Raw genomic sequence first — 13904 nt, forward strand, 5'->3', positions numbered from 1 at the left:
GCCTTTTTGTGCTGGGACGTGACTTGGGTTCTCTGATCCCCAAAAGAAGGTGTCTGTAGCTGGACCATTGGCTGTGTACTGCTACACTGGCTGTGCAGCATAAAGAAAGGTTCTCCCTGATGGTAGTCTTGGGGAGAAAAAATAGAGAGGTTAGGCAACTTGTCTGAGATAGGCTTAGGAAATCTTCAATAGGTTCAGAACTAGCTGACATCTGTAAAATAAGAGAGGGAGTGAAAGGATCTGCAATGTGATGTGCTGGTCTTGCCTGTAGGAAAGGGTTCAGCCTCAGCAGATGGAGAACTGAGAGGAGTAGCCTTGCGGACTCCTTGTTTTGTTTGTGTTCTCTGACCCTGTATGCTGTCTTCTGGACCTGGTCACCTTCCCTGTGCAGCTCAGCCTGGCTCCAGTGGGACCCTCCAGTGCCTTATCTTCCTGCTATGAAGTTAGCTGCGTCATGGGCTGCTCAGGCTTGTAGATAACCACGTGGAAATAATCAACTGCTACAAGCAGCCTTCGGCACAGCAAGAGCTGCTGTTCGATACACAAACTAAAACAAATCAGCTCTCCTTGTGAGAAACGCTTAGGGTTCAGCCCTTATCAAGCTAAGCTTAAGATGAGTGCTGCAAAGGGCAGAGTTATTTGTAGGTGATGGGAAACAGTGCTGTGACACCTTTTTCTCTCTGGCACAGAGCCAATCAGAGACTAAAGCGGCTTCCAGCACTAATCAGGGAGGCTGCCAAACCTCTGCTCACACATCTGCCATCTCCCCGCTTTGTGGGCCTGCTTGGAGTTGCAACTGCTGAAGTACACCTGGTTCTGCCAGCCATCATCATTTGCCATTCATAAGCAACCTGCAGCCATCCCTTAGCATAGGTTTTCTGGTTTCAATCCAGGAGAGAGACCTTGGTCTTCTTCTGTACTAGGGCCTCACAAAGATTTTAGCTGTCCCACCTTCCTTGTATGAGAGGGCAATCTGATTGCTGGAGAAAGAGCCACCAGTCCAGTTAAAAAATGCCGATGGGAACTGATGCACCATATTAGAAGGGGGAGCCCCACAATCCATATTTAGAAAGGACAGGAGTAAATCTCAAAACCAAAAGGTGTTTCACTAATAGGTGCCGAAGTCCCAACTCATTCACACAGTGCCTTAAATCAATAATTGCTTCCTGTAGGCAGAATGTGTCAAATGCAGGTCACCATTGCTTCATTGAGTTTCAAAGGACTGTATAAGTTCATATATGGGCAAGCAGAAAAGAAGTAATTTTGCATGGCAATTTATGTCCAGACAGTTCAGGGCTCTGGGAAAAAATGCCCTGTGAAGATATTTGTCTTCTTGTATGTTGCTTTCTGTTGACACAGAAAACTAAAATTTAGGGCACTGTGTGCAAACACATGCTTGCCAACATTTGTTTTTCAGAAAGCAACAGATTTCAGTCAGTTTTGGTCCATCACTGAGGCACATCTCACTCCTCACGTGTACTAGCAGCAGTATATCCCGTGCGGAGTTAAATGAAGGAGAAAGGAGAGGAACACGCTCCAGAGCTCCTGGGTGCTGTAGTTTTGGAGGTATGAACCAGTCAGTAAGTAGGAAGCAGCACGGGGTCTCAAGGTCCTGAGGAGACACAGGCAGGGGAGAGGTACAATCATGAACCTGCCTCTGTCACCTCTGCAAGGAGAAGATTTTGGGTAGAGGTGACCATAGGAAGAGAATGATTTAAGCAATTAAGGGAGCAGAGCTCCCCACATGTTACACCCCAGAGCATGTGGAGGGAGGGTAAAAAAGTGGAGAAAGCAGGAGAGGGGCAAGTGGCTTGTGGAGGCAGCTGTCACCCCCAAAAGGGCTGGAGCTGGCAGGTGAGCAGGCTGATTAGAACTCCATCTCCCTAAGGGTGAGATTTGATCCCATTCTGTTAAAGGCTTAGTACCGGTCAGCAAGTGAAAAACAGGCCAGAAATGTACAGCTTTATTGACTCTTGTGAAAACATTTACACAGGCCAGTTTTCATTCTTCCTTCTTGGCAACATGTCGGACCAGACCTCTTCAATTTAGACAGCATCTCCATTCCTGAGGCATCCTGTGATGGGGAGTATCAGCTCTCTTGGTCTTGTGAGACCAGGGGTTAGCTGTGTTTTGCTGCTTAAAGAGAGCCAAGTCCTATAGCTTGCTTTTTCCTTTCAGCTCTGTACACAAAGAGCAGATACAGATGGGTTCTGACATATCAGTCCCAGCTGTTGTGCGTGATAGGCAGGAGAAGGAAGGGACCACCAATCATTCTGCCAGCAAGGAGTTTCTACATAAGAAAAGCCTGCTTCTAGAGCACTGGGAGTTGTAGTTTTGCCCACTACAATAAGAAAACTGAGTGTTTTTCTTTTTTGTGCAAAAGCAGGAAGGAGAGGGAAGAACATATTTTGTCACATATCCCAAAGCTGAGGGTTAAATTGTGATCCTCAAGTATTTCCCACATGTATAATCCTGTTGATAGGACAAAACACAGGGTTACTGCAACAACTATAAAGACTGGATGACTGCACCCAACCCTCGGGTTGTGTGCTGGATATTGCAGTATTGTCTTCATGGAGGAAGATACATTTAAGTGTCCCAACCCGGGTCATATGACAGGCTTCCACAGTAAGGCAACATTTAAGAAGAGTAGAAATTAGTTCTACCAGTATGCTAAAGGAAAGAACATTTTGGGAAACGTTTGAGAAAAGTGATCTTGTGTTGTAGGAGTCCTCTGATACAACAGAGGACAATCAAACAAAGGAGGACAGGAACAGCTGTTATTGAATAAATGGGACTTCTGGTGAATGAAGAGTTTCCATTGCTGTTGTTCATCAAGAAAACATTACCCATGATTGGATGACATGTTTTAATCAGAAGACGTCAAATAGGCAGTGTGGCACTGCATTAATTGCAGACAAAGCTGCTGAAACCCTTAGAGATTCAGCTTGTGCATGGAATACAGTTTAGAAGCTTTGAACTTTCATCTGTTTAATCAAGTGTCTACTTGCTCTTCTGAATATCTGTAAAAATGTAGCAACACATTCCTCCTGTTAGAAGAAATTTGACTTATCTATCCCAGAAGGTTTACTTTGGGGATTCTTCAAATTATTTAGAACAAATTGAGTCTATTTCTTGACCAAGATGTTCAGTACTTAACTAGGAAAAGACATTAGGAATAACTTTGTAGCATAATGGACAGCAAAGCTTTGGAACGTATTTCCCATGGAGCCCATAGAGTTTCCATCACTTCAGGTCTGTAGGAAGGGATTGGACAAGTGCCAGTCAGCAATTACTTAGCTGTGCCTACCCAAGGGTATGGGAATGGAGTGGACAGTCATTCTGCTCTCCTTCTACAAGGGCAACACGTGTTTGTCCAGAAACAAATAGGACAGAGGTTTCATGTGTTGTTCTCATCAATGATCTCATTGCTGAAAAGGTCCTGAATAAGCAAGAGGATTATTTTAATGAGTATAAAACATAACTTTAAAGTAGCTGAGGTAAGTCAGTAAGTATTCTTTAAAAGTTGCTAGAATTCATTCTGTGTGATGGGATCCTTAGGGAAATTTAGCTCACATGCTTGATTAAGCATCCTACATTCTAAATAGGCTTTTGAGTGGGCTCATTTGAAAATCATGAAGTATGGTGAGGTTAGAAGAGACTTGGGGCCATATTTTATGAAATGAGCCTGAAGTTTATGTAAGTGGCCAACTAATCTGAGGGAGCAATTCATCAGGTTTTTCCTTTGCCTCTTTCCTATGTCTCTATGTGAGGGGAAAAAGCTGATGTGATCCAGATGGATTAAGCATGCTAGTCAGATTATCCCTGTGGATGCCCTTCATCTGCTCACACTGCTCAGTCAAAAAAATCATCTGGCACACCATATCACATTCAGAAAAGCAGGAAAATGTATACAGGTCAGCTATAATTGAATCTTTTTTCTGAACCAAAAATATGCAGGGTAGGTGACTTTTCAGGTAAACATAATGTTCAAATATTGGCTGTGATATCTAAAGAAAAAAGGTTTGTGATTCCCTGTTATTTTAAAATACCTGATATATTAAAAAATGACATTTAAAAATCATTTATGGGTAGTTTTTTTTATTTATCCTTTTCTCTCTTCATCCCTCCAATCAAAATTGTACACAAGTCTCTGAAGGCAGCTGCCTAAAGAAATTTTTGTTTACAGATTTCATATGGCCCCACATCTCAGATTTTATCTTACTCTTACCTGGAGCTAGGGTTTTTTTCCTATATAACCTCTAAGAAATGCTGATCGATAAGAGAGATGTCAAGGATTTTTCTTAGTATTTTTATACCCTGAAAGGAGAAATTATTTCTTGATCTTGGGGGCAAGAAACCATCTGTTGGCCTTTTATACATTTATATTATTTCAGCTACTAAATTTAATTTTAAAGTGCCAACAGAATAATGTCATAACCTGTACTGAATGAATTGTTTTCTCTTTCAGAAGGGCTGGCTTAGACCATTGGATCCTCAAATGATGTAAAACTAAGCACCTCTATAGCTTAGATCATTGCTATAGTATTTTACACCAGCAAAGAAGGTAGTGCAGTTTATACTATATAAAAGTAAAAATTAAAATGAAACAATTTGTGCTTGTATTTGAATATCTGTCTCACAATAGATGAGACCTTGAGAACTTGAAATTCTCCAAGATTACCTGAATGTGTGCATTTTTTCCCTACTTGATGCCAAGTAACATTGCTGGATCTGAACAGAAAGGTTTGTCTGCTCCTCTGGGAGGGCGGCCTGTCTGGCTCTTCTGGGGCAAAGACCAGTCTGACCCATCCAATCTCCTTTCCTAGAAGATCCCCCTGGAAATGATGGGGGTTGACCTAAGATTGCAGATGTCTGTTCTGCCATTTTTGGCTTGGTGTTCATTGAGGACACTCTCAAGAGCAGTTGTTCCAGACTTGATAAGGACCCTTGGTAGACATGCCTAATTGCTGTGTGTTTCCGGGGGATAGAAGACGTCTAACCAAATGCAACAGCTATTACTGAAGTTAATAGCTTTTTCCTTCTGTGCAGTTATACAGAACACGTCTATACATCAGGTTTAAGAGTTTAATTCCTCCATTAGCACTGCATGGCTTAAAGAAAAAAGGCCGAAGGAGACTTTCTGGTCCAGTGAAACTGCACGAGTGGCTTTTCATTAAAACCTAAGAGGATGTGCCAGCAAAAAGTTGGTTAACTCATGGACACAGTTTTATGATAAGGATTTGCATCCTTATCATGGCCAGTTTTATGATATGGATTTGCTAGAATTCTGTGATCTCTGGGAGAGGGATCACAACAGTTTGTAGGAGAATGAATTCATGTGAGTGCTTGAAGTTGAACACTGGAAAGTGTAGGTTACTCAATATCCTGTCTGAGGCCTCTGGAGACAGGAGGACACTGCAAAGCAGAGACATTTACTCCAAGGAAGTGGCCTGGACAGTAGAGTTGAGTGTCATCAGTTTGCAGAGCAATGAACACTTCAGAGATAAAAAGCTGTGCCATCCTGAGCAGCATCCAGACCCTCACAGCGATAAGGTGGGGCTGTCATATCTTAAACATGTGCTTAATTTTAAGAATGTAAGCAATCCCATTGACCATATGGTTAGAGTGTACTCCAGCCCAGCTTGCTGTGTGCTGCCTGCTGAACAGGCAGACCAGAGGGGAACAGTGCATCACCATCACTGCTACTCACTGGACAGTGGCATATCAGGGTATGGCTGGGCTGGCACCGATATTGTGCACCAGTTGTGCCTCCCTGCCTCCTGTAAACAGACAGAAGTTTACAGGAGTGTTGCTGCAACAACACTGTGGTTTAGTTCAAAAAGCAAGTCTGCTGGCAGGCTGAAGAGGTAATCTCCCCTCACTCTCCCATTTGTCTTTCAGCTGGAGGGAACCATGCCAGCCAGTATGTGAGGATTATTCTGATCCTGGCAGGAACATTCAAAATGAAAAGGCAAGTGAATAGGGGTGGAAGGGGGAGGCTTTGATTCAAACATAGTCTTTATTCTTTTTATTGGGTGCCAAGAGCTCTTGTGATCTGAGTGAAATCTGCTATTACTCAAACCTTTACTCCAAGTCCTCCAGACCTTTCTCTACACCTGGCAATAGGACGGGTCGAAGTTCTATTACCTCACTTACATACCTAAAATTAGTCATCTAAACCCAGGTCAGTCCCCTCAAATCTCCTGGGGAGAAAATACCTCCTTCAGGTGTAATTCTTCATGCCTTAAGGCACCTGGATACCCATTTTTCTTCACTGGGTGTAGAAGAATGCTTGGGGGTATAGAGGTTTGGGTGTTTAGTGTCTCAGAGGACTGTACTTTTAAATGTCTGAATAATAAGAGATTTTCCTTACTAAAATGTGGTAGAAAAATATCAGTAGACATGCTGGATCAGACCAAATTTCACCTAAACGGATTTTTATGTGCCTATGTCCAATGGCAGTGTCTGGGAAGGACACAGAAGCAGGGTGAGAGTTCAGAATACTTCCATTCCACTGTAATTCCTCAGTACTTTATGTCAGCAGGATCCTCAACCTAATCTTTCACCAAGGAGTTAAAAATCAGTAATCCCGAAACAGAAACTGTTTGCCCCCAATTCTGCTTTCAAGTACCTGTCTAATATTAATTCATGAGTAGCTTTGCATGCACCCTGAAAGCAACTTGCAACTCTAGTGACAGTGCTAAAAGACATATTGCTTTTTGATTCATTTGGCTTTTAAGATTATTTAGGAAATTAAGATAAAAGTTGTACAGTTAAAATGAGAACAAACTGAAAAAAATGGTATTAAAAAAGGGTACAGCCAGAATGTTAAATTTACAAAGCTGCTTAAAAAGATCAGTTCAAGCCATCATGTGCACAGATGAATCCCTACTCAATAATGCTAATTTAAAGGAGACTTGCATTTAATCCTGCATGATCCTGATCCCTGCATTTCCTTTCCACATCACTAAGCAGCTCCATATTCCACTGCTTATACACCGTGAACATTTACCACCTTTGCACTCCATCTTCACTGCAGTAAGGGATTTTAATTCCCCCACCTAGACTTTGTGTTAACACTTTCAGCAGTATGTCTGCTGCTCTCCCTTACTCTCTGTGGGTGAGCCCAAGAGCTGGAGAAGGGAGGCAGCAGAGAAGGGAGGCAGCCAGCATCTCAGTGATGGTTGATCTCATGCTGCTCTGTCTAAAGGGCAACTTAGCTGCAAATTCTGTTAGTGTGACTTGTCAGCACCCAAATGGTTCAGATATAAGAATGAACATTATCTTCTTTTTATCTCCAGGAGTCCACAGAGGACTGTTTAAGGGTTTTGCTTGCCAGAACTCCCCAAGTTTCAGTACAAAGTCAGATGTGGACTTTAATTTTACTTCATTTATCAAATATACTTGGAGTTTGTCTCTTCATCTACATTTTTTTCTTACCTCTTGCCTCCTTTTTTTCCTCATTAAGGTTCTAAAATCTGCTTTATATGGCAGGCCTAGAACCCACATTTTTTGTTGGATAACATTTCTTCAAGCTAAGTGAAGAAACAGTGTTATACTTGAGAGAATCATCTAAAGGTAGTTTATCCAGTATAGCAGAGCCTGTCAGCTGACACAGGAGTGGTGTGTCAGGTTTGCACACAGAACTGCTGGAGCAATACAAGCCAGCTCTCCTTTTATCTGTTATAGCTTCCCCTTTGTAAGCTGAAGGTGTTTACGTGCAGCATAAGTGTGTATGTGCATTTTAAACATTCAGACATCTTCTGGGGAAAGAAATTGTACTCAAAATTACTATAATATGTTTGGGATTCCCAGTTTTCATATTACCTAGAAAACTGGAGTCCTCAAAGCAAGGACCTCAGTGCAAAGGTCTTATCCAGCGTTCAGACTTGAGTGTCTGGAAAACAGAAGTTGGGGACACCATGAACAGATAATTCCTATGTACTAATTCATTAGCCTCTGTTGACTGAAAATCAACAATCTCTTAATTTCACACAGACTTATTCATCTGGAGTTCTTCTCCTCATCTTGTTTAAGTCTTTTTTGCCAAGAATTATAGGGAAAAGACAGAAAATATAACAAGGTCCAAAAAATTTATCCCGAAACAAAAACAAACTTTTCATTCCCACATTCCTCATCCCCCCAGAAAATTCATCTATCCATTACACAATTAAGTAAACTATCTTCTTCTATTTTGGCTCCTCCAAAAATAAGAAGAGCAGGGTGAGGGGTAGAGGAAGGGTAGAGGGTATCTACACACAACTGGAGGAGTGGACAAAGAAACTTAGGCTATATGTCTGGAAAGAGTTTTTCACTCTTCCAGTGAGAGACGTGTAAAACAGGCCTTTGCAAGACCAAGAACAGCAGGGTGTTCTCATCTGTGAAGGATCTTGTCCAGTGTGATGTTAGTGCAGAGCAGGGTTCTCTGTGTGTGGGCTGGACTGCCTTCCCACACCCCAAGTCCCCCAGCAGGATGCACAGCCAGGCCTCCCAGGCTCTCGGATGGGGCAGGGGATGGTGGCCATAAGGGCAGTGTGACTTTTGGCACAGGCTCTACAAGTCTGCCTGAACCCCCTGTTCCTTCCTGGGGGGCCCCTCAGGCCCTGCCCCCAAGCTCATTCTGCTCTTGCGTGAGCTGGCCTAAAGTTTCCTGTCTGGGACATAGGGACACTTAGGTAAGTGCATGTCCAAAGCCAACAGTCCCAGGCAAGCATGGAGCTTGGTGCTGCTGAAGTGAGGCCCTCAGTGCATTACAGTGAGGGTAGGATCCACCTCACCTAAGAGCTGAACGAGTTGGTCAGGCTGCCTTCACACAGAGAGAAATGGGCACAGCTTAACTCCTCCTAAAACAGAGATGATTTGCCCTGGGAAAATGCACTGTGGACATCTAAGGCAAGGGGAAACAAACCCAGGTCTAGAAACCCAGCTTTTCACATCTGTTTCCTAAAACTGTAGCTGGAGTTTGCACACATTGATCCATGTTACACTGGATTCAGTCCATCCATTTTTGACCAGCACAGACTCCAAGTGGAGGAAATGTGTTGCAAAAAATCCGGTCCAACAAACTTTGCTCATTCTTATTCTCAACCACTTCAGATTTTTATGCTATTATTTAAAATTCTAAGTTTGGTGGAGCAGGAAACTGAGTGTCACTTCAAGTACATGAGATCACAAGAGTGACAGCAGAAACCTCTTGAAACCTTACTGGTGGCTGAAACTAGATGCATGTTTCTCTGAAATTACCAGGTTTGTTTATAAACAAGGCACCTCTGTTTACGTACAATCTCTAAAGAAATATTATAAATCTATTCAGGTTATAGTTAATTGACTCTTTGTAGCTAGGATATCTCTGTTCTTCTCAGTTAGAAGCAGTGAGTTCCTCTCTTTGAGCTGCTTATGAACTCATCTCAAAGAATTAAGTCCCCTTCACAAGGCATTTGCCTTTGCTGCACGTGTATGTACCATGTGAACAAAAACAGTAATCAGGAAATTCACTTAGAGATTGAACACTTTTCATAAAAACACACGTCGTAAAAATAAACAGTAAATATTTGTAGAAGAAGTTTACATTCTTATTTTTTCAAGTGTAAATAAATTAAATTGAAAGAAGCTATTACATTAACAACGGGAAAGCTGTTCTCTTAATGCCTCATGCTTCCATAACTACAGATCCCAAAGAGCAAGAAGAGACACAGGGCACTAACAGCATTTCCTCCCTCAGCTGACATCTCACGTGCAAATATACACGTGGGGATATAACCCTTGTGTAAAGAATATTTTATTTACAGAGCTTGCTTAGCCCCCCGAGCCAAGCCAAGGTCTGTACTGGGGCATAACCTGCATGCTTTATATCACATCCCTTTTCTCAATGGGCTTGGATGGGATACCCACCCAAATCAGGAAAAAACCTCTACTGACCTCAGCTCAGACCAAAGCTCTACATTCTGCTGGGAATGGTGATACATAACTGCTTGACCTTTCCCGCTCCAAATTTTTATTGTTTTAATTCATTTTTGCATCTTACAAATGCCACGTATCCAAACACGTTTGTGGCAGCAATGTTTTTATAAGTACTGCCCATAACATGTTAACATGGCAGAGGGCTAAACTGGCCTTTGAAGGACTTGGTCAAAGACCTCCACATTTTGTCTGCATTACATCTTCACAGGTCCATTGCAGATCTTAATTCAGGAAGTGTTTGCTCCACTTGTTCTGTTTTGAAAGATGTGGAACAAACATTCCAGTGAGAATTCAAGCCAAACAGTAGAAATACTTCTCATGGTTTTCATTTTTCAGAGCTTTCACATTCACACCCAAAGGGTGTTCCAGGGTAAACTGAGGATCTTGAGGTTGACAGCCTTCTCTGACTTAGGTCTTAAATCTTATATCTCATTGCATAGTTCAGGCAAGAAATATCTATTTCAAAATCAGACCTATAGTGCTGGTGGAGTCACATACCAGCACTAGTGATTACTTGCTCTGGAAAAGCAAGCCATGCCTAAGTTAGGCAGCTCACTTAAAAACTGTGAACAGGGGTTTTCATAGGCATTACATGTGTCTTTATTCTCTGAGAAGCTTCCAGCATCCTCAGGCAGAAAGCACTGCAACAGCAATCCCTGAAAAACTGGCAGGAAGGAAACTGGTATTTTTGCCAATTAAAAAGGGTGATAAGTGCATGTTATAATTAACAGAAAAAAATGTTTTGCAGTTTAGTCCCCTCCAAGTCAACACCACACAGCTCTTTTAGCTGATAAGGTATATATAATTAGGCTTTGTCTTCCATCACTGAGTATAATTATCTCATAGATAGTACATGGCTGTCCTATTTTCTAGTGGGATTAGCACCATCCTGCCAGTGAACAGAAATGACCCCTCCAAGTGCTGCTCAGTCCTCACATCCATTAGCAAACACCTCCTACAGAATGCTATTCCAATGGCATTTGTTTTGGAACTGTCTGCACAGAAATACTTTTGCCTATCAAAGGGTATGGGTTTACTGCATTATTGTAGCTCTGAATTTGCACAAAAAATTGATGCTTGGTGACCAGTATTTTCTTATTTTTTAAGGTTTTCACCAACAAAGATACACAATGGGTTTATTTCGATTGTGTATCATTTGATTTTTATATAATAAATAGAAACCACATAGACATCTCCATACATACTCTAAAATTCTTTTTGGTTTGGCTTAAAACAGAGCAGTGAGTAATGTAAAAAGTTCTCAGGTCGTATTAGGAGATCTGAACCACTGCCCACATATTACAGGCTGTAAGGATCCTGTGTTGTAGGGTGTTGGGCACCTTCCACCCACCACCTTCCTGCGGACCATCCCATCAGCCAAGCCACCTTGGCTCCCTCTTGGCCTGTGTCAGTGCTGGAGCTGCACACCAAGGCTCCTTCTCTCATGCTTGTCCATCTGCCTGCGTTAGCACACATCTGCAGGGAGCACCAGCTCGTGAATGCGGAAGATGGCACGAGGCTCATGCTGTCCCTCTGTCAGTCTGCCAGTCACTGGCACCCACGGCCAAGGCACAACAGGAGCCAGGATTTGTAAACACAGCCTTGCAGCACCCAAGAGCAGAGAAGGCATGCAGGGTGGAAAGAGCCCTCGCTGTTCTCTCCATCATCCCCAGTACCCTATTCCCATCTGCCAGCAGATGGCACTCATCATGTGTTTGACTCGTCCACAACCCAGGTGCACTTTGCAGACCACAGTGAACAAAGGTGGGACACTCGCTGTCCTCCCGTGTGTCATGGGCCGTTCCTTACCTTTCACTCATTTATCTCATAATAAGGGCTACGATTTCAGCAGGGTCCATACTCCAAGGAAAACTAGAAAGGTGAGGAACTTATGGACAGGAATGTCCCTTGGTGGCTGTGGCATGGGCTGCAGGGAGGCTGGGACAACCATCTGCCCATGTATTAGGAGCTGCCGGCCATGGCACCCCACCTCCAAGCTCTATGCACCCATCACACGGCTGAAGTAGCCCAGAGAAACTATGAGGTGAGAGGCGGCCAGTGTGGCAGGTACAGGTGAAGGAAGACCACTCCTCCCAAGAAGGGTCTGTACCAGCTAACTGCTGGGCTTGGACCAGCTGCACACACAGATGGCAAGAGATTTATCCTGAATCAAAGCACATCTTTTAGAAAAATACCCAATCTCTCCTTCAAGAGGCTGGGCAATAAAAAATCTGCACTAAGTTACCTTCCTGCTTCAAAAAGTTGGGACTTACTTATTTCAAGTATGAACTGGCCTGCTTCCAACTTCCAGTCATTGGGTTTTGTTATACCCCACCAGAAAGGCTGAATATGCTGATCTGCCATCACAAGGATCATGTCCAGCCTTCAGACTTCTGTAGCTGTCTACACTGTTCTACTTCCTTCTCTCAGGAATGCTTTGGATGTATGCAGAGCCCAGGGTGTTGCACTGCCATGGACCACCTGCTGTCTGTCCCCATTTCTGCAGTGCCACCATACAAGCATGGCACAGTGCCCTGGCAGGGTCACCTGGATGCCCTTGTCTCCACTGGCCCTTCAATGTTGTTGTATGGAGAGGACTGCCCACTCACTCTTGGTGTCTGAAGCAGGAAACTTCTTGTTCAGTTTTCACAAGAAACATCTTGAGTGGAGGGACATTGATAAGAACATCTGACCCCCATGAAAAGAAAATTTTAAAACAGAAACCAGAAAGTTTTCTGGACCTCCTTAAGGAAAACTGAAGAAATTGCACTTTTTAAAGACAAAGTACTGAAGACCTGAATCACCTCAACTCCTTTCCTATAGCAATTGCTTTACCAGAAGGTACTTTTTGCTATATGCAGCTGTTGGTTGGCGAAGAAGCAGACCATGCAGCTACTGGGACAGGAAGCCCTGTATGATATGTGCTAATCCTTGCCAATATTTTTAGGAGCTACAGGAATCCTGGCATTTAGAAAGATGCTGGTTAATTGTAGCTAGACGTGGAGCAACAGGAAACATGTGTCCATCCCTATAGTTTACATTTTGCTTCCTGAGTTGTTCCCCTTTTCCATCAGTTCACACCTCTGTTCCAAGCTGTCAAGATCATGGTGAACTCTTACCCTGTCTTCCAGTATTTTGGAAAGTTTGCACCAGATTTAAATTTAATAAGGATGCTCTTTCTTTCATCTTTCTGGTCATTGAGGAAGACAGTGAATACTGCTTTCTGTAGGAGAGGTCTGTTTGTGTATCCAACTTCCAATGCAGCGTTGCACCGCTGACAGCTACTCCTTGTATATGGCTTCCAAACCAGTTTTGCAACTGCTTGGTTCCTATTTGCCAAGCTGTCTTATAAGAATATCTTGCAAAACACTAGGAGAAAACCTTACAAAGCCATGATGTATTGCATCTGTGATTCACCTCCTTCTCAAGACCTGTCATGCTGTCCTTGAAAGGATGAGGAGTGGTTTGAAATTATTTGTCTTTGAGATAGCTGTATTAATTGCTCATGTACCCCATATAGGAGATAGAAAACTGCTTTCCTTCCATTTTCTTTAGCAGATCCCCTCAAAGTTCAACAAGCAGACCCAAGTCATTGTGTTAATGCTTCAGAATTCTTTTATCTGGACAACCAGCTCTCTTGGTGGTCTGTGGATTTCATGCTGTCTGTTCCCATCTGCTGATTTGTTTGTCTGTTAATCACACCCACTTCCTTGCGTGGGGCTCCCCAGCCTAGGGGCTACCAGCATGCTCCATATACTGTGTGCTGGCAGGGAGCACAAAGGAATTACAATCTTGCAAGAGCTAAAGGGCGTACATGCCAGCTGGCTTCCTATTTCCCAATAAACCAATCCCATTTTGTCCCATGCTTGGAGACTCCATAGATTCCATGCAAGCTGTTGTGTTCTAGAGTGGGGGAGTTCAGAAACCCAGGTCTGAGTGCC

This window comes from Corvus hawaiiensis, chromosome 3, assembly GCF_020740725.1.
Source record: "Corvus hawaiiensis isolate bCorHaw1 chromosome 3, bCorHaw1.pri.cur, whole genome shotgun sequence".
NCBI classification, from domain to species: Eukaryota; Metazoa; Chordata; class Aves; order Passeriformes; family Corvidae; genus Corvus; species Corvus hawaiiensis.